General features: G+C 40.0%; 1 gene segment (V, D, J or C); it reads right to left on the bottom strand.

Annotated features, from left to right (window-relative positions):
* Window positions 1-267: 267 nt before the first annotated feature.
* On the bottom strand, window positions 268-3,935 carry LOC308117897 (Ig kappa-b4 chain C region-like). The segment is given in 3 exons: window positions 3,930-3,935; window positions 1,832-1,913; window positions 268-777 (listed from the first exon to the last, which is right to left on the bottom strand).
* Window positions 3,936-22,664: the final 18,729 nt, after the last annotated feature.

Here is a 22,664-nt window from a genome sequence, read left to right as displayed (position 1 = left end):
GTTTTTGTAGCCATAAAAAAGTGATTGAGGGGTGGATTGACTCAGACCAGCACTAGTGAAGGCCAAGGTCTGAAATGCAAGGCTGCCACTGTTACAATCTAATCCTACCATTTATAGGACATGCAAATATGTTTCAACTTCCAGCTTTTATTGAAAGATATAAATAAGGATGTGAGGATATAAACACTCTCATATAATATTTTTACATTCATCCATCTTTGCCATGATTATTTTATTGTTGTAAAAAAGTCATGAAAGACCAAAGATTGAGGTGAAAACTGTCTTTATTTTGTCAAAGCTTGAAGAAAATGATGATGAAAGAAGATGAATATTGATGAAGTCAGTTTGCTTTGATGATAGAAGAAAGTGAAAGAGGGTGAATGACAGAGGTGAGATCAGTGTGAGAGTAAAAGCAGTGTGAGAGTCCCAGTGAGTCCGGTCAGGACTGGGAACACTGGTCTCTCCTCAGTGTCTCTCTGAGGGGAGTCTGGGAGCCCCGGGTGGCCTCACAGGTCACAGAGCCCACCTTCCTCCACTGGTCTGCAGGGAGCCTCAGGGTGCTGCTCCAGCTGTAGAGGCCGTCCTTCTGCAGCACCCCGGGGCTCCTGCTCTCCTCCCAGCTGCTGCTGCTGCTGCTGCTGCTGCTGTCCTCCACCTTCCAGCTCAGACTCCAGTCTGAGGGGAAGCCCTCGTTGGCCAGGCACATGAGCGTGGCCTTCCCCTGCTGCAGCTCCTCTCTGGAGGGGGGCAGCACCGTCAGGGTGGGGCGGGTATCACCTAGGAGACACCAATCAAATTAGAGGACAGGGAGCACCCAGCTGTCAATCAACCAGCACACACCTGGACAGCTTTAGTGGGAGACAGCTGATTTGGTCCTGGAAGAAGTTGCTGTCAGAGGCTTTTTCTGCTCCAGCAGTCACTCACTCACACATTGTTTCACTTCCCTTTAAGAAGCCTCTCATGCACATCAGCACAGAGAGAATCATCCAACACTTTGACCTGAAATACCTCAAACTACACAGGAAGGAACACAAGCTGATGTCTCAACGTTTACTCTTCATTTGCATCAACGTTATCAGAAAGTTTACACTTTACAACTTATGACTGGAAACTTTAACATGAACTTCAAATCTAAAATAATATTTTCAATTATTTAGAGCAAAATATGAAATACACAGGAAATAAAGATAACTTCTTTGGAGGATTTGATAAATTTACAACATTTATCATCAGTATTTCTATTTTACTGTAAAATAACAATATTAATAATACATTTTAAAGTAAGAAGAGAAACAGAATTGGGAAACATTCTATAGAACCAAGAATAAATCCAGCTGTGATGAAGAGACACTCAATAAAACAAGAAGAATAAAACCTGCACACATTCCAACACAAACACATTTCAAACAGTGGACATGTCAACTAAAACTCAGCCCAAAGACAGACCAGTGCACCAGAAATGTCCCTAAATACACAGGTCAGTGTAAAAACAGCTTCAACATGAGACTGGTAGAGTTAAAACAGTGTGTTCCACAGCCATCAGGCTCTAACTGAGCACATTTAAAGACTGACAAGATCTTTGGTTTTGTCATTTAATCCTAATGAGATTTTAATCCGGTGTAAATTTAAAACTAATAACTTTTCCCTGTGATCAAATTAAAGTGAAACAGAGCTGAGCTAAACTACATGAAATCAATGGAGATTAAAACTTGATCACTACAATAATTATTAAGAAAAAAAACATCTTTCTAATCTCAAATCATTCAAAACAAGGTTTAATGTATGAATTTGTATTATTTAGTTGAAAGTATTAAAAGGAGAATAAACTTACTTCCAACATCCAGTCTGGTTCCTCCACCGAACGTGTACCACAGTGATACAAACTCATTGAGCCGCTGTACAAAAACCTCTGACTGTAGAGAGACGCCACTCTCTGATTCTGAAACCAACAAACTCACCAAAACAACTTTTACCACCTGATCCTAACGGAACACAAGAGAACAGTTCTTTCATCTGCAATGTCTACTTGAAATACATATATTTATAGAGATTGTTTTAAAGATTATTTTCTATTTATTCAATAATATCTTTTGGAATTTATTCCTAAATAGATTTGGCAGCAAAAATAGGAAATTTTTAAAAAGTAAAAACTACAGACGTATCTTTAATTATTCAGTTCAATTCCTTAATATTGTCATTAAAGTTTGAATCCAGAGTGAAAGTGAGAGATGAAAGTGATCCAGGTCCCTGTTGGAGTCAGTCAGAACATTTCCATAGAGCCACTTTGCATCAGCAGCACCATGCTCCAGTGCTCTGGGAGAGTTTATAGTCCTGACAGTTGAAGACTGGATGACTGACAGCCGTCCTTCATGACAACAGAAGACAGAGAAATCCTCCTCATCAGAAACATGAGTGTGATCTGCGTCCTCATCTGGACTCTCCTCTGCTGCTGCTTCACAGGTAAAGTCCAGAGAATCAAACTCCTCTCCTCTGTCAACATCCGTCCCTCTGAAATGAAGCCCACAAAACCATGAGGCTGCTTGATGTTTCTGTCTGTGTTTCCTCAGAGTCCAGAGGCCAGGTCACAGTGACTCAGCCTGCAGCAGTCAGCTCTGCTCTGGGAGCCTCCGTCACCATCACATGTAGGACCAGTCAGAATGTTTATGTTGATAGTGCTGGTCACTATTTAGCCTGGTACCAACAGAGAGATGGACAACCTCCTAAATTGTTCATTTACTTGACCAACACTCGAGCATCAGGGACTCCAGATCGTTTTACAGGCAGTGGATCAAACTCTGACTTCACTCTGACCATCAGTGGAGTTCAAGCTGAAGATGCTGCAGTTTATTACTGTCAGAGTTTTCATGTAATCAACAGTCAGTATGTGTTCACACAGTGAAAAACCGTCGTACAAAAACCTCCCTCAGTCAGACTGAACAGAAACTGACTGCTGCACACTGATACACTTCACTGAACACACACACACACGCACACACGCACACACGCACACACGCACACACACACACACACACACACACACACACACACACACACACACACACAGGTCTACTGAGCGCAGAGTTCAACACCACTTCATACCAAACTAAAGTTTGTGCAGAAGTTTTTAGCTCCAACATCTTTATGACAACCATATACTGTAGGATCCCATCTTGTGAAAAGGTTTAACACGGGGAATAGCCTCTGATTAAATCATTTAATAAACTAAACTGTGTCTCGGTGGGGAGTTGAACACGGGCCTACTGATTGCAAGGAAAGAATTCCTCCACTAGACGAGCAGCATATTGATTTACAAGTGAGATTCTTACACAGATTTTATTATGACCTTACACTCACTTTACCTCCAGTTTCTCCTCTAAAGTCAGAGTTTTAAATTTATACACCAGTAAATAATCAACCTCATTCATTTGGATTCTTAACTGTTAGCTCTCGCGGCGCATAAGCTGGCGTCACAACTCACTCAGTTACCTTGAAAAAGTAATCCAATTACTGATTACTAGTTATTCCTTGAAAAAGTAACTTAGTTACCTTACTGATTACTTGTTTTTAAAAGTAACTAAGTTAGATTACAAGTAATCTTATAGTTACTTTCAGCAGCTGCCAACAACATGCCCCCCTCAATCTCAACATAAAAAGGACAACTGGTTTTACCAGAAACTGAGTTCTGATCACTGCCTGGCCTCCTGCTGATACAGATTTAACCTTTGACCTTCATTCTTTGTTGTATTTATATCTGACTCATGGTTTTATTATCAGATTTGTACTATTACTGGTATTTATTAGTACATAGTTTAGTCTATTGTTGCACTATTTATCTGTTTTCAATAGAGCAATAGTATTTATTTGTTTGCACAACCTGCTCTATGCAACATTTTAATGACAGAGTAACGTGTTATTAATTAATGCGTTACCGGCATGACTGTGGCTATGTCCCGCTGGTCTTCCCTCCCCCTCTCTCTAACTGGTAACTTGGTAAAGATGGTGATTCTCCCTAAATTTCTTTATTTGTTCCAACACATTCCAATTTTTATAAGAAAATCTTTTTTTTAACAGATCAGACAATAATATAATGTTTGTGGTTGAACCAGACTCCTTGCATCAAAAAATTATTCTACAACTTCCCAAAAAGCGGGACGGTCTTGCACGACGTAACATCATACAATACTATTGGTCATGCAATATTAATAAGCTCTGTCATTGGCTGGACAATGAAGCCGACACAGATCCTTCATGGGCTCAAATAGAACGGCGATCTTCAAGGTTCTCTCTCCAGTCCCTCCTCACTTCTCGTCTCCCTGTTAACATTCATAACATCTAACAGAACCCTGTTGTCAACAATTCTTTGAAAATCTGGCTGCAGTTCCGTAAATATTAAAGCTTGAATAACCCCTCAATTTAAGAACTGATTGTTAAAAACCATCTATTTCCGCCCTCCCTATCACATCCTGCATTTTAAATCTGGCAAAACAAGGGCCTGGGGCCTCATTTATAAAACACTGCGTAGGATTCCTACTAAAAATGTTGGTGCGCTCTAAAGCTGAAAATGGCGTGCGCCCAAACAAATTCAGATTGGTGAAACCGTGCGTACTGCACTTTCCTGTTATAGATCACAGTCCACCTGGAAGGTCCCACAGTTGATGTCCCGCCCTCAACACGTCCACTTTTAACCATAAATGGTCGATGCAAAGTGTCTCGTCAATATCTTTGCATCTCAATCGGCCCGTTGATCGCCGGCATTTGACGCTAAATCCTGAGAGAAAAGAAGAAGAAAAGGAATTTTACAGAGAGAGAAATAGTCATGGAGGAGGTGGAGGTCAGGAAAATTATATTAGTTGGTGGTCACCAGTGTTGCCACAGTTACCTTGCAAAAGTAATTAGATTACTGATTACTAGTCACTCGCCTTAAAAAGTAATTTAGTTACTTCATTGATTACTTGTTTTTAAAAGTAACTAAATTGGATTACAAGTAACTTTTTAGTTACTTTCAACAGTTGCCGACACCGCCCCACGTCTCTAAATAAAAAGGACAACTGGTTTGGCCACAAAGTGAGTTCTGATCACTGCCTGGCCTCCTGCTGATCCAGATTTAACCTTTGACCTTCATTCTTTGTATTTATATCTGACTCATTTTGTAATGATCAGATTTTTACAATTACTGGTATTTATTGACCCAGTTGTAGTCTGTTGTTGACCTTTTAATTACCCCCCTTGAGGAGAAATCAAGTCTTTCATTGATTGATTGATTGAAAAAGAAAAAAATGTCAAAAGAGTTCAACATCTCTGCAGTTGTGTTCTTGTGGCAATAATATGGTTTAGTGTTGACATTTCTTAGTTTCCGTTGTTTCGTGTCACCTGATCACCTGATTAGAGCGAGTTGGTCTGTGATTGGCTGAGAGTGGAGAAGGGGGCGGGTCAGGTCGGACTGCATGCACTGCGTATGTCTGTGGCCGTTTCCCAATTCTTAGAGCGCCAGTGTGTACTCGCTTACGTCACGAGTAACTACTTGCAGCGTCCTCGGAAGTGCGGAAATGCAAATTTACGAGGACGCATCGGCGTTAATGGAGAATTGGAACACGAGTACTTCATGACGCTGTGGCTGTCATGGCTGGATGATGGACCCTGAAGCTGAGGAGGAGGAGGAGGAGGAGGAGGAGGAGGAGGAACCTGTTTCCTCTCTGGTTCAGCAGGAAGGTGATTTGTACCTGATATTTTATATGATGATCTAAATTTTAGAACATTATTGTAAAATAGTACCTTTTCTGTCACATACATGCGGTGTATATTACAGTGTATTGTACCGTGTATAGTACTGTGTTTAGTACCGTGTACAGTACTGTATAAAGTACAGTGTATAGTTCCGTGTATAGTACAGTGTTACTATTACTTCTACCTCCTATACAGCCTTTATTTTACTCTTCATCTCCTTGGAGTTCAGTAACAACAAAAGCAGCTGATCAGAAATGTCCTACTAATACAAACAATTATTTTACTGTTTTAATGAAGATCCTTGATGTTTATTAAATAATTAACCAGCTTTTCTTCCCTGCTGCTTGTTGTCATCCTTCTGGTCATGTCATTAATATGTACTGTATTACATTTGTCTAATATACATCCTACAGTTAATCACTCCAATCATTAGTTGTAACAACTTCTCTTTAGAATAAATACATAAATGGTTTATACTGTGTGAGAGTAAATACATAAATACACACATGGCTTACACTATCGAGCAAAGAAATATATCAAGCAGAAGATAAAGGAACATTTATTTAATAAACTTCAGCAGAACCTACAACAGTAAAAACACAAGTTAGAAACATTATGTACACAGAAAAATGACATTGTTTTTAAAAATTCTAAAGTTCTTTCTTTTATTTCCCAGGAACCCCTGCAGTGATACACAGGTCCATAATGTTCCTATCCTGGAACCTTTCTCTCCTGGAGGTGTCGTGACTCCAGCTTCAGGGTTTCCAGGAGCATCGTTATGTTGATACTGATGCTCCTGCTGGTCATCAGGCATTCTGCTGTACTGCTGATTGATGGTGTCACCTTCTAATTCTTCCTCCTGCTGGTCATCAGGCATTCTGCTGTACTGCTGATTGATGGTGTCACCTTCTAATTCTTCCTCCTGCTGGTCATCAGGCATTCTACGGTACTGCTGGTTGATGGTGTCACATTCTAATTCTTCCTCCTGCTGGGGCCGTTGATGGAGCCACGTTCTAATTCCTCCTCCTGCAGAGCCACAACACATCTGTTACCTAAACAACAAACTTTTCCCCTCTATCATAGTGGAGTTATTTGTCATACCAAAGGAGGTTTATTGAAAGTTGAATTGTGTTCATTTTGTCGTTCTAAACCTCATATATTATAGACTCTTTTTTAATGACACCGGTCACCTGATAAAGACCGACATGTCATCACAACCAGATGAAGCTCTGAGGAAGACTACAGATGCAGCTGAAACATGCCAGCAAGGTAGAATCTTTCCTGCATCTACCTGTTGTTAAAAAAGACTCTGTAATATATGAGGTTTATTGACGTGTACATTGGCAACTGGGGATCTGTGCAGGATGCTCTTGTCCTGCACAGATCCTCCATGTACCAGCAAGTATTAGTACCAGCTGGGTGATGGAGGAAGTGCTATATCTACTAGTTACTTTCTGCTGGCTGATGGAGGAAGTACTATATCTACCAGGTACTTTCTGCTGGCTGATGGAGGAAGTACTATATCTACCAGGTACTTTCTGCTGGCTGATGGAGGAAGTACTGTATCTACCAGGTACTTTCTGCTGGGTGATGGAGGAAGTACTGTACCCATGCCTGCAGCACACAGTTGTTATTATATCACTGTACTGGCAACCTGCTTTATCTCAATAATCACAGTCATGAACACGAAGGAAAAAATAAATTCTGATTCATGATTACATCAAAATATATCAAATGTTTTCCATGTGAATTTTAACTGACAGGCAGGTTGAAACCCAACAGACACCAGGTCAAACCTGCTGGTGTTCCATCTTTCTGAGAGCCTGGAGAGACATCATCTTGTTGCTGCCTGTCTGTGTGGCATCGGGTGACATCATGGAGGTGGTGGAGGAAGTTCCAGGGATGATGATGGAGACGACCAAGTGACACTGAGGACGCCCAGAGGGACCTGGCAGGAAGTGATGTGCGAGCGAGACTGTCCAGCTGTCTGCTGCTGAAGAACGACCTGCAGGCCTCAGAGAGGAGAACTACATCTAGACAGGAAGCTCTCCTCATGTAGTCATGTTCTCTAGTCATGTGTAAATATATGTAGATAGATGGATAAAGACAGAGAGATCAACAGACTGTAAATGATTGTTTATGACTGTAAAATATAGAACTGAACATTTCTCTGTTTCATTTGATAAACAATGTAATGTTGCTTTAAAGAAGAAATTGTCTGGGGTGAATTTCAACAATCATGAGGTCTATGAGGAGGACATAAAACAAAAAGAATGACACACTACCAATTCAGTAAGTTATTAACACATGTATGAATAAAGTATATACATGTAATAATTCAAGCATCAAAAACAATCCTCACTCCCATCCTCATCTGGAGGAGTTCCTCTTCTCCACTGGACCAGGCTTCAGGTTCCTCAGTAGTCCTGGATTCAAATAGTGCATGGTGTTAGTTTGAATCCACAGCATCCTTCAGTAACCAGTAGATTCTCCAGTAGAACCAGTGGAACCAGTAGAACCTCCAGTATGATGGGTAGAAATCTTTAGTGCAATTGAGACAAAACACTATGGCCAGTAGAACCTTCACCTCTCAGTCAAGTTAAAAAGTTTTAAACATGATCTTTCCCCTCAGCAGCAAATATAAATGTAGATGAACACTGTTAGATTTACACTAAAACAATTATATCTCATGTTTAACCACAGTAGAGAACCACAGCCAGCCTCGTCTCAGTCTGGATCCACAATCTCCGAAAACCTCAGAACAAATGTTTAAGTAAGCGTGATCTTGAAATATCAACCTCATAACAACATTTTATAACAACTATAGTCTGGCCTAAAACACTCTTAAAACTACACTCTGTTAAACAATGACGCTAATATTTCAGATCTTTTACGCACCGTTGTGTGTTTCCCCCTCTCCGATCTCCTCCGTCATCTCTTGCCAAATGCATTATGGGTAAATTGGCTTCCCAAGACTGAACAGGTCTATTTCGATGCATCCTTGATAAAGTTTGCGGAGCGAGGATACATCTGGGTATTCCATGTGTACTCGGTGAGAAACGGCCTAAGAATTGGAACAGTACTTGGTCTCCCACTGATGACGTTTAACAGGTACACGAGAGCACAAGTATGGAGGAGTATGGGTATTGGAAAACGGCCTGTGTGTTTGGAGGAGAGAGAACAAGCGGCCGGTTCTGTTTAATGATAAAGCAGCTTTACAGACAAGTTACTCATCCTGCTGGACGCTACAATATTAATGCACAGTGACTTGGAGAAGTAACTTTAATCTGATTACTGGTTTGGAAATAACAACGCGTTAGATTACTTGTCTAACCAGCATCACTGGTGGTCATGGTAGTAGAGTCACTAATAAAAAGTAAAAACAAGCGATTGGCAGCACGTCGTCACTGCTGTAAACAGTGTGGCAGCCACAGAGAGATCAGTCACTGCAGAGGTGGAGAAGAAGAGTCTGATCTGAAGGTGGAGGCCAGAGGAGAGTGACCTCATGGGGGCAGCACCTGAGCACACTGCTGGACACCATAACAGCCCTCATGGTTGTGACGGCCAGCGTGTCTTTCTGGTGGAGACCACAGCGGACCGATAAAGTTCACTTTTATCTGTTTATTAAATGTATGAATGAAATACTTGAACAGGGACTTGTAAAAAGGCTCAGTGGACTTTGTGTTGTATCCTTAGTCACTGGAGAGTTGGAGGCGGAGGGTGACGTGGAGGTCGTCTGTCTCCAGCAGCAGAGCGTCCAGAGCGCATGGCGGTGCAGCGCATCCACAGTGCAGCTTCATGCACGACTGTCACCGTGCTATTTATATGCTTTCTTAGCAATGGGACCGGTTGTTAAACACCTTGTCACAATTGATAATCAGTCAGTTCTATCCACCGCTCTGGATCATTTCAAGATGAAAGTTTGTCATATGAACCTCGTGCTGTTGATTCAGTAGTAATGGCTCATTAAAGGAACATCTATAACACTGAAGCTCGGCTGTTTATGATCACCTGGATCTATAAGTCTGACATTTGAAGACATTAAATGTATGAGATGAATCTGGCTTCAATTCTCCACCTCACAATCAGCACCGCCAGTTTCCACCGTCTCCAAAATGTGTGTGCGCAAGCTTCAAAGTTGCCGTACCGGTACGCACATTCTCCCGCAGAGCTTATTTCTTTAAATCACAAACTTTGCGTGGGAAGTGGCGTACGCATCTTTCAGGACCTGTTTTGTCCGTCAGCAACCTTTATAAATGAGGCCCCTGATCTTTATAAAGAAACTATTTACTGATTTTATGGAGCTTTCAATCAGGCTTGAACTACCTCACTCTCACTTCTTAATTTTTCTATTAACCAGGCACTTTGTCCAAACCACCTTCCTCCACTGCTCTACCCACCACCCGAGTCTCAGATTGACTCACTGCTCTCTCTTGACCCTGCACAGAAACGCTCCATCTAGGTGATCTACAACTCCATTGACTCCCTCAACTCCAACCAGATGACCAAACTGAAACAGACTTGGGAGGAGGAAATAAGAACGTCAATATCAGACAGCCGATGGGACCAACTTCATGTGCGAGTTCACTCATCCTCAATATGTGCTCGGCACGGCTTCTTTCAATGCAAGGTTCTCCTTAGAGTGCACTACAGAACTGCTGGACCGGCACAAATGTACCCAGGCACCAGTGGCAGTTGTAATAGATGTAAACAGTCACCTGTCAACCAAACACACATGCTCTGGTCCTGTTCAAATCTCACTGGCTTCTGGCAGCAGATTGTTGATCCCCTTGCTACAGTGCTTGAGATGGAGCTTTTCCCTGAACCTTGCACTGCACTGTTTGGGTCGCCCCCAATTACAACAGCTAATCTACCTGTGATTTTTCATTTAACTATTTGTGTTCCTTATGTAGTTGTGTCTTGAATGACGTTTTAATTAAAGGGTGGGAAGGGACAACGGACAGTCATGGACTTTAGTTCAGCTGTAGAAGCAGATTGAGCTCAATTGATTCAATATTGATACTGTGATTATTTTTCTTGTCCCCATCATGCATTACGTTGAATGACCCTCTTACTTTTCAACCCATCTGTTTATGCACATTTTTCTTTTGTTGTAAAAAGAAAAGTGAAAATGCTAAAAAAAAAAAAAAAAAAAAGATTTAAAAACAATAAATAAAAGACAGCAGGTCCAAGCAGCAATCTCCTGAGCTGGACCAAGACACCATCCGGCCGGGGAAATGAAGCAGGAGCAGAAAAAAAGAAAAACACAAACCAGAAGAAGACAAATGTTCTTCTCTCCTGCTGGTTCCTGTCAGGACTCTTGCTGTGGCATTATGAATCAGTGGAAGACTTTCAGCAGTTATTCAGACACCCTGATATTAGGGAGTTACAATAGTTACTCTGGAGGGAACAAATGTGTGGATTAGTTTCTCAGCTTCATTCTGAGTCAACATGTTCCTGATATTAGAAATATTAAGCAGGTGACAAAAGGCAGTCCTGCAGATTTGTTTAATGTGGAGCTGAAGGATCAGTCCTGGTCCAAAGTAACTCCAGGTTCCTCACAGTGGTACTGGAGGTCAAAGTAATACCATCCAGTGTTACTATATGTTCAGATCATTTCTCTCTCAGATGATTTGGGACAACTATAATAACTTGTGTTTAATCTGAGTTCAGAAGCAGAAAATGATCATTCATCCAGACTCTTGTGTCTCTAAGAGAAGCTTCTAGTTTGACAAGTTGATCAGTATCATCTGGTTTCATAGAGAAATCCATTGGTGGATCATCTGCATAGTAATGGAAGTTAATGGAGAGTTTTCTGATCATCCCTGCTCCCTCCTGCTCATCCTCTACATCCTCCTTCTTGGCAATATCATCAGTAAACATCATCTTCATTCCCACTGCTACGCCGACAACATCCAGATCTACATTTCAACCAAATCTGTCACCCCAACAACCTGCTCCACCCTCACCAACTGCCTCAGTGAAATAAAAACATGGATAAAACATGAAACATGAACTAAACTACGACAAATTGTACATGATAATCATGAGACCTAAATCCCTCACAAAACACATGGACAACTTCACCCTGACCACTGGAAACTCCACCCTGTCTCCGTCACCTCACACCTGTAATCTGAGAGTTATTCTCCACATCAAGCTCACCTTTGAACAACACATCAACCAGATCACTCGGACCGCCTTCTTTCACCTCAAAAACACGGCCCACCTTCACAACTCACTCTCCTCCTCTGCTGCTGAAACCCTCATCCACTCATTCATCACATCCTGAATCCACGACTGCAACAACATTCTCCTCGGCTCATCTTCAAAAGTCCTCAATAAACTTTGGTGTATCTAGAACTCTGCTGCTCGTCTGCTCACCCACTGCAACTCCTGTGAACACATCACCCCCGTCCTCCTGAACCTCCACTGGCTCCCTGTCCTCCAAAACATATCACTAACATCTCTGTCTGTCTGTCTGTCTGTCTGTCTGTCTGTCTGTCTGTCTGTCTGTCTCTCTCTCTCTCTCTCTCTCTCTCTCATCATTTTCTCACCTTCTATCCACATATGTTTTTCTTTCTCTCAGTAAAAGTACCTGGATATGACTGTGTTGAATTTGGTGAAATATACACTCTAAGAATTGTTGGGTTATTTTTCAACCCAACAGCTGAGTTAAGACTGTTGGGTAGTTTAATTGGGTTGTTTTCATTAAGTTGGGTAATCTAAGAACCCAATTTGCTGGGTTATTGTCATTGGTAGTTGGGTTATTAGCTGTTGGGTTGTAATTTCCATTATACTGTGTTGGGTTATTTCGGACTACCCAACATGTTGGGTTGACGATCGCGCATGCGCGACCAACAGTAACGTTCCTCCCAGGTTACACCCACTCATTCGACCACCAGTTGCGAGCAGTGCCCGGATGCTGGATCGGAAAAATCGTGCTACACCAAGACATACTGAGACTCAGCTCTTTACAAATCAAGGTTTGTTACGTGTGCACTATTGTTTCACCACATTGTTTAATTTATATGAATAATATGTATATAAAGCTTATTGTAGTAACCGTGTATGTGGGTCATACGAATGGTTCAACGTAATATGAGCGTGTGTAGCAGTGATTGTGAGCTACATAGATACATGGAAGCCTTTGCGGCCAGGGCTTTAGGGAATAAGGTTTAGATGTGAGTTAATGACGCCCCAATGAGCAACTTTACCATCTATTGGTAAGTCAGCAAGCTGTTAGCTAATGTTATTAGCATGCACAAACTCCATTTCATTAAACGTAGCAAGTTAGCATGTTAGCCTGGGCGCTACGTAGCAGTTTCGAAGTAACTCGAGTATATTTGTTTTAAAGTTAGGAGGACAACGTGAGGTTTTTCATCAATTTGGCTTCCATATATAACAACGTAGCTAGCCAGTCCGCGCCGTATTAGCCAGCTTGAGTTTGCCGAGGCGGAACCGGTAACTTTCTAATTTGCTCAAGTCTAAAAGTAGTTTAAAACCGTAGAGAAGTTAATTGTTACGACAGTGAAAATACCTCTGATTTAACGTTACTGAATGAGTTATTTATGATACGTTTGTTTAATTTTAATTCTTTGTGTTGGTTTTGCAGTTTGCTTCTCCCACCTCATGGAGGATTTTGTGAGATCCAAATTGATTGAGTGGCAGCTTCCCGGGCTCATTGACATCTTTAGTGGTAAGTCAATTGAAGTTGTTTCAATGTCACATTATTTTATTGGTACTAACTTGGTAGCCACTACTATTATAAATAAATTGACATACTATTGTAATATAATGACATATTATTTAAATGACCTTGTTTCTCAATTTGTCTCCATCTTTTAGATTGCGCAGGACTTTGCTATCCTTCATGGTGAGGCTGCCCCGAAGCTGTTTGAGAAGTGGGTTCAAGTGGGAAAGTATTCATACTCCTTGAACTTATACGCCCCTTGTCATGTAGCAACCACAAACTTAAATACTTTTTATTTGGGTTTTCAGTGATCGACAAACACAAGGTAACACACATTTGAGAAGTGAAACAAAAATGATATGATACTCAGTCCTCTGATACAGAGGGGGCTAAAATACTTTGTTGAATCACCTTTCACTGCAGTTACTGCTAAACATATTCAGGGGTGTGTCTCTACCAGCTTTGCACATCTACACACTGCATTTTTTGTCCATTCTTCTTAGCAAAACAAAACATCTGTGAACTGCCACCACCATGTTTCACACGGTGGATGATGTGTCCAGGTTCATGGTGGCAGCATCGTGTTGCGGGGGGCTTTTCTTCAGCAGGGACAGGGAAGCGGCTCAGAGTTGATGGGAGGATGGATGGAGCTAAATATGAAGCCTGAATCCTACTGAGGATCTTTGGCAAGATTTGAAAACTGCTGTTCACAGATGCTCTCCAATCTGACAACTGGAGCTGTTGTGCAAAGAAGAATGGACAAAAAATGCAGTGTGTAGATGTGCAAAGCTGGTAGAGACACACCTCAGAATACTTTTAGCTGTAACTGCAGTGAAATGTGGTTCAAAGTATTTAGCCCCCTCTGTATTAGAGGACTGAGTATGATGTATCATTTTTGTTCCACTACTCAAATGTGTGTTACCTTGTGTTTGTCGATCACTGAAAACCCCAATGAAAAATATTTGTCTTTGTGAACAGACAAAAATGCAGTGTGTAGATTTGCAAAGCTGGAGGCACACCCCAGAAGACTTTAGATGTAACTAAAGGAAGGGGGTTCAACAAAGTTTGGTAGGAATGGGTTGAAAGAGCTCGAGTTGTGAGCTAATGATACTTGCTTTGCCCCAGTAGAGATACTTACCTTATCTATTTTATTTCTCATCATAGGTCGGAACCAACATGGTGGAATACCTCGAGCAGGCAAAAACGACGAGATGATGCCCCCATGTCCTCCTGCTGGAGAGCGGGACGCACTACTCGCAGGCATTTTCTGTGATCTCGGGGAGGACAATTGAGGCCGAAACAGCCCTTGAAGCAGTGGATATTTGTTTTAAAAGTTTTTATGTTTTTGACTTGCACTACCCAAAAGAGTGCACGCCAACATGGCAATTCCTCCAAAGCGTGGTGTTTGAACTGGAGGGAACCGTTTCACCAGCAGTTGGCTTCCTCAGGAGCCAGCTTCTATCACTGGCCTCCAGTTAGGCCAGGACACCGTTTCGTCTGTAGATATCGTCCTACAATTGTTTGTAGATATTGTTGTTCTGAAAAGATTGTCATTGTTCCCTGTTTTTTTTAAAATTACAATTACAGGAATTTTGTTCATTAAAATATTTTTGTGTTCTGTAAATTGTGATAAATAATTGTTCAGAATTTTTTTTTGCAAAATTGTTCATATGTTTAGTATCTAAAAGTTTGTGTAAATCACTGTTCCCTGTTTTTTAATAAAGTTTGTTAATTTAAATATTTTGTATTTGGTGAATTTTGAATTGTAATAAATATTTATTCTTAATTTTTTGTGTCAGAGTATATTTAATCAATAAATAGACAACAATATTATATAATTACAATAGAATATTAATAACTAGAAATGAGCCTATGGTTGGGTTATATAAACAACCCAACTGATTGAGTAGAAAGAACCCAACCGTATAGTCAAATTGAGCCTATGGTTGGGTTATATAAACAACCCAACTGATTGAGTAGAAAGAACCCAACAGTGTAGTCAAATTGAGCCTATGGTTGGGTTATATAAACAACCCAACTGTTGGTTTAAAGAGGCCAACCCTACTTGTTGGGTCAAAATAACCCAGCATGTGTTCTGTCCAATAGTTAACCAGTGTTGGGTTAAAAAATAACCCAGGTTGGGTTATTTTTAACCCAACATTTTTAAGAGTGTAATTCCTCTGAGGGCGAATATCGTATCGGCTCCAAAACACTATTAAACGACAGAGGAGACTCTCCTGCTCAATAATTCAGTTCAACTTTGTCATTCGTCGAGCAGTTTCATGTTTATTAGCTGTCAAAGTTCCGAACACCGATTCCCGCCTCCTCCCTCCTCCTCCTCCCTCCTCCTCATCCCTCCTCCTCCTCATCCCTCCTCCTCCCTCCTCCACCTCCCTCCTCCTCCTCCTCCCTCCTCCTCCTCATCCCTCCTCCTCCCTCCTCCTCCTCATCCCTCCTCCTCCTCCTCCCTCCTCCACCTCCTCCCTCCTCCTCCTCCTCCCTCCTCCTCCTCATCCCTCCTCCTCCCTCCTCCACCTCCTCCTCCTCCCTCCTCATCCCTCCTCCTCCCTCCTCCTCCTCCTCCTCCTCCTCCTCCCTCCTCCTCCCTCCTCCTCCTCCTCCTCCCTCCTGCTCCTCCTCCCTCCTCCACCTCCCTCCTCCTCCTCCTCCCTCCTCCACCTCCCTCCTCCTCCTCCTCCTCTCATTCAAATACATGGGAAAACCAAAATGTCTCTTCAAAAACAGCCTTGACAGATCACTCTGAACAAGTGGCCACTGTGGCTAAACTATGACTGTGATAAACAAAACGAGCAGATCAGAAGCACGACAAGAACCTGCCGAGCAAGACGTTGCAACGCTTGTGGGGAAAATATCATAAAAAAATACCTTTTTGACGAGAGAGAACAATGCTGTCATTTTTTTGGTTCCAGCGATTTTAAGAGACATTTATAAATGAGTCAGATGGAGCAAAATCATGTGTCTGCATCAAACTGCGCCTCCTAGTGTCTAAAGTTTACGTCTGTCTGCTTCCAAACCCACACAGACTGAAAGACAACACATTTTCCTCTCAAGAAATGATAATTTTATGAAAATATTTGCCCGAAAACTGTGGATTCTGAGTTTTTTTCCAAAATATGTGGATAAAATCCGTCCTCTCACCCACTGTGATGACATCACTAACTGCAGGTGGTCAGAACACTGTTGCTTCATTCACACCAGGATTACACAATACCAGGAAAGTCCTTGTTTATGAGCTAACCTGCTATCATGTGCTACATAAACAAGCTACCATGCTAATCTGTGGTTTGTGGATGAGCTAACATGTTATTGTGTCCTACAATAAGTCTGTTTGTTTCTCTGGTTTGTTATTTTTGCTCATGTTCATAAATAAACAAATAAATAAATCATAAAAGACAAAACTCTTTGTATCAAAGTCATTACCCTTTGTGACATGTTTGTTTGTGTGAGACATCCTTTGATCTTTCGATTCCTTATGAGTTCACCTGAGAAATCAAAGATTGACTGAGAGATCCTGAATGCTCACTGACACTATTTACAAGGCTTTACCACTGCACCGCCTGTCCAGATCCTTTGGTACGTTTATTATTTAATGATTTACATCAATACTGTGAGCTGAATGAAAAAAGTACAACATTTATTGAACTTCCACGACTCAGCATTGCAAATACATCATATAATCCTAAAGAAGACTAAAGATTATCAGTGTTTAACTACTGGTATTTATTTACCCGGTGACGTAGTTGTAGTCTGTTGTTGAACTATTTATCTATTCATCTATTTATTTATTTGCGCTGCTTTTTCTATGCAACCTTTTACGTAATTACCCCCCAGGGACAAATAATCTTTATTTGATTGATTGATTAAATTAAGTTGTAATATCTCTGCAGATGTGTTGTTGTTGCAATGTTAAGGTTTAGTGGTGATGTTTGTTGGTTCTGATTCTTAACGCGATTCGTGACATGTTACCATCAACACTGGTACTGAACACACATGATGTAAGTTTTGGTCTGATTAAAATCAATTGTGACTTTATTACAGATCGCTGTGATCAGAAATCAGAGTAAAAAGTAACTGATTACTACGGTGGCCTGGAAGTGCAAAACACTGCAAACTACAGAAAACACTTCCCAATTCAAAAAACACTTCCTAATTAAGAAAACACTTCCCAATTCAAAACACACTTCCTAATAGAGAAAACCACAGACATAATAAAGAGTAGACGCCTCGGCGACTGGGGAGGGACACGTCAACAGCGCCGCCATCTTGAACCGGTGGTGGTGGCGGCAGGGGTGAATGAACATCGACGATGGAAAGAGGTTTCCTAAATCTCTAAGTAGAATTATAAGTTGAATTTTAAACTGATTTCCAAACTGTTTGATTTTTTAAAAACGTCATACATGTAGCTACTTTGTTTAGTGTGTGTTAATGTGCAGTACACACTTTGTTTGTGTGTTAATGTGCAGTATACACTTTGTTTAGTGAGTGTTAATGTGCAGTACACACTTTGTTTGTGTTAATGTGCAGTACACACTTTGTTTAGTGTGTGTTAATGTGCAGTATACACTTTGTTTAGTGTGTGTTAATGTGCAGTACACACTTTGTTTAGTGTGTTAATGTGCAGTATACACTTTGTTTAGTGTGTTAATGTGCAGTATACACTTTGTTTAGTGAGTGTTAATGTGCAGTACACACTTTGTTTGTGTTAATGTGCAGTACACACTTTGTTTAGTGTGTGTTAATGTGCAGTATACACTTTGTTTAGTGTGTGTTAATGTGCAGTACACACTTTGTTTAGTGTGTTAATGTGCAGTATACACTTTGTTTAGTGTGTGTTAATGTGCAGTACACACTTTGTTTGTGTGCATTGATGTGCAGTACACACTTTGTTTCGTGTGTGTTATTTTGCAGTACACACTTTGTTTAGTGTGTGTTATTTTGCAGTACACACTTTGTTTAGTGTGTGTTGATGTGCAGTACACACTTTGTTTACTGTGTATTAATGTGCAGTACACACTTTGTTTAGTGTGTGTTAGTGTGCAGTACACACTTTGTTTACAGTGTGTTAATGTGCAGTATACACTTTGTTTAGTGTGTTGATGTGCAGTATACACTTTGTTTAGTGTGTGTTGATGTGCAGTATACACTTTGTTTAGTGAGTGTTAATGTGCAGTACACACTTTGTTTAGTGTGTGTTAATGTACAGTATACACTTTGTTTAGTGTGAGTTGATGTGCAGTATACACTTTGTTTAGTGTGTGTTGATGTGCAGTATACACTTTGTTTAGTGTGTGTTGATGTGCAGTATACACTTTGTTTAGTGTGTTTAGTGTGCAGTACACACTTTGTTTAGTGTGTGTTAATGTGCAGTACACACTTTGTTTACTGTGTGTTAATGTGCAGTACACACTTTGTTTACTGTGTTAATGTGCAGTACACACTTTGTTTAGTGTGTTAATGTGCAGTACACACTTTGTTTACTGTGTTAATGTGTTGTACTGGGCTGTTATTCATGTGAAATTGATTGACAATGTTGTATAATTCCTCTGAAATGGGTTCAGTCAATAAATTGTGAATTTCTTCAGATAGACAGACGTCTTAAAGTATCGTGGATGAAATTTCCAGAGATATACTGAGTAGAATCGCTGTATTGTGATAATACTGTTATCGTGGGCAAATAGGTTACTGGCTATACTCAGCCGTAGTAATGGTTATAATAATAATATCAATAATGATCGAAGAATCCAGTATCTATAATACAATAATAAAATCTATAATAATAATAAACAGCATTAGATAATTATAATAAGGTAATATAATAATATAGCAATAATAATAGTCCAATGAGAATACCAATAAATATAAAATAAAATAATAATATGAGAATACAATAATTATAAGAATAGCAATAACAATAATACTGTAGTAGTACAATTATACAATAATAATTGTCAAATGCAATGTATAGCCATGCACATCTGAACGTTTTCTGGGTTCTTTCTCTCTCTCTCTCTCTCTCTCTCTCTCTCTCTCTCTCTCTCTCTCTCTCTCTCTCTCTATATATATATATCTAGGTCTAGCTTGAAGTCCGTGATTGTTGTGGTGACGGGAAAATATATATATTTTTTAAATTAGATCGGCGGGGCGATCGGCTGGATTTGCCGAATCCCGATCATTTACAAATCAGCAATATCGGCCCCGATCCGATATCTAGCGATCTGATCGGGACATCCCTACTTTAAACCAAAGTGTCTATGCTGTCCTCACAACACGTGACAGTGTGTTGCTAGACAGCCAGCGAACCATCAAAGAAAACACTGTGCACAAGGCTTGCTTTTCTTGTTTTAGTGATTTCTAGTGTGTGTGTGTGTGTAAATATGTGAAAGTGTGTGAAAGTGTGGTTACTGTAAACATACAGAAAAAAGAACAATTACTGTCTATACATGCATGGAAAACACACTGAATTCGATATACACATGTAACACAACAGTCACTACAACAACCGATGCATTTTGAACTATACATGACCCACAGATACTTACAAAGACGAAAATTTCCCTAGGCTCAAGTGTTAAGAGCGACACAGCGTGTTCCTGTGAAGTTTCAGCCACGTTTCTGTAGTACTGCTAGCTTACCTTCACCGAGAGACAAAACAGCAAAGATCGTAGAGCGAGAGGAACACTCACTCTGCTACAACAAAAAACGATCCTCTACGGAGAGGATGAAGATGTGTCACTACATTAACTATTTAACTATAGCACACTTTTTAACAACCTTAGAAACTTCAGGACCATATAATGTCTTTAACCTAAACACATGACAGTGTCCCTCTCATTTTCTTTCTAATTAATTTGGCACTTTTCTTGACAAAAGGCCAAACAAGTTGATCGTCACACTGATGGATTAATATCTCATCTATTGATCAACTGATTGATGGAAAACAATCTTTAGATTCTTGTAAGTGCTGAGCTCTCAGCAGATTCTTTGACCTTTGGTAGTAAGTTCATTTTAAACTGTTGAATCTCTGTTGATTCTTTGACTTGGATGTGCAGCAGCACCGACTCCAAAGCACATTTTGTAGACGTCCTTGTAAAGCTTCACTTCCTCTCTTCCTGTTGTCCTTCTGTCACACATCAGCCCTGACACTGCCTCACTTCTTCAACCTCTCTGTGGACTGTCCATCCCTCTGGACGCTTGACCTCAGAGCCTCACCACCTCTGCTCTGAGCTTCTTCTCCTGTCTCTTCTCTCACATGTTCTGTCTTTTCTCTGCTGTGCAGACCTCCACCTCTCCTTTCCTCAGACCATTATGAAAAAAGGAAACGTCCTGGATACCATCAATGAAGTCACCATCATCCATGTCTTCACCTTCCTCATCCCCTGTGTCAGACCGGCTGCTGGACTTCTGGACTGACCCCTCCTGACTCACCCTCTTAGAAGCATGAAGTGTCTGTGGGGAGTCATTCTTTACTCCCACAAATCTTCCTGCTGCTTCAGCCACAAACTTAATAACATCTGACCTTGATTTCTGCTGAACCGTATGGCTGTTAACGCCAGCGTTTCCACTCATTTAGTTTTAGATGTGATAAAATTATTCTCAATTCTTTGATTTTCCATGTACGGACGATGATTCTGGACACATTAAAGATGCATTAACGTTTTGTAAATGACGTCTTTAAAGTCAAAATCCTGATTTTATTTATTTTACTTTAATATAATATTTTCAGAATAAAGTCAAAATTCAGACTTTTTAAGTCTCCAAGGAGAAACTCACCACTTTGATAACTTTTCATCTGGTGAATACAACTATGTACATGAGTCATTGTTTTATCAGCATTATCAAATGTCATTGTCATTGTTAATGCTCTCATTGCTGCACTGTTTAGCGCTCTCGCTTGACAGAAGGTTGTGGGTTCAAATCCAGCTGGAGGTGTTTGTGGAATTTCCTTGTGTTTCCTCAGGGTTCTCTGGTTTCCTCCCACATTCCTAAAAACTGCATGTAATGTTAATGCTAAATGAAGTGTCTGTGTGTGTCCTGTGGAAGACTGATGACCTGTCCTTTCTCTTTTGAAACGTATTTTCATTGACGTCCATAAGACGTCCAGACAAGACGTGAAAACAACGTCCAAGAAAGACGTCTAAAAAACGTTCATTCTGGCTCGTCTGAGGACGTCTTCTGGATGTCAAATATTGACGTCTATATGATGTCCAGAAAAGACATCCAGACAACGTCCAAGAAAGACGTCTAAAAAACTTTCATTCTGGCCCCTCTGCAACTGCAACGTGAAATAAGTGTCGGTCACGCTGCTGCTTCAACCAATCAGGTTTTGATATTGATGCTCTTTTTGTTTTTTAATTGATTCATTTTATTTTATTTTATTTCATTTTTTACTTTATTGCCCAAATGGGGGAACATCCAAACAGAGCAAACAAACATCAAACAACAAAAACAAACAATTTTAACAGACGATGCTCACAAATAATACATTAGTATAATCTTAAGCTCCATGGTATGAACTTATAAAGATAACTATAACAAATACAAATAAGGATGACATTATTTATTTTAAAAGAAAAGTATAATTAAAAAAAAAGAAAACACAAAAGGGACGAGGGAAGCAGAGGGTCTCATTACTCTTTTTGGAATAATTCTTTAATTAACTCAATAGTTTTAATGCTTTATTTTGGTGTTTATGTTACTTAGTGTTTTAATGTGTTTCTTTAAATTCAATATAAAACTGAACATAATCTGGGTTTACCTTTGCTAATCTGCATTTGCGAATGTGAAATTTTCCAACTAGAATTATTAAATAAACTATAAATTCTATGTCTTTATTTTTGTAAATAAAATATGCAATTACATGTTTACAATCAATTTGAGCATGATTTTAGTTTTACACACTATAAAATTCTCAATTTTAGTCCATAAGATAGTTGAATAGGAACAGTAAAACAATTATTGACTTAATGATTCATTTTCACTTTCTAAAAATTTGTATAAGTTTACATTTGTTAAATATATGTTGTGCAAAATATTAATATGTACTTACTTAATTTTATTGACAATACAAAATTTGTATGGCAATAACCAAGCTCTCTGCCAATCAATGTCTGTTAAGATAAAAATCCAAAAAGATTTTCCTCTGGGACTTATTCTCCTTTTCTCATAAAAACTGTTTCTTATATGTTTATTACTTCAGTTATGATTCAAAATGTCTAAACCTTTAATA

This window comes from Lipophrys pholis, assembly GCF_963383615.2.
Source record: "Lipophrys pholis genome assembly, chromosome: 12".
Taxonomy (NCBI): domain Eukaryota; kingdom Metazoa; phylum Chordata; class Actinopteri; order Blenniiformes; family Blenniidae; genus Lipophrys; species Lipophrys pholis.
Note: the sequence above shows the minus strand (reverse complement) of the source record. Positions and strands in the feature narration are given on the sequence as shown.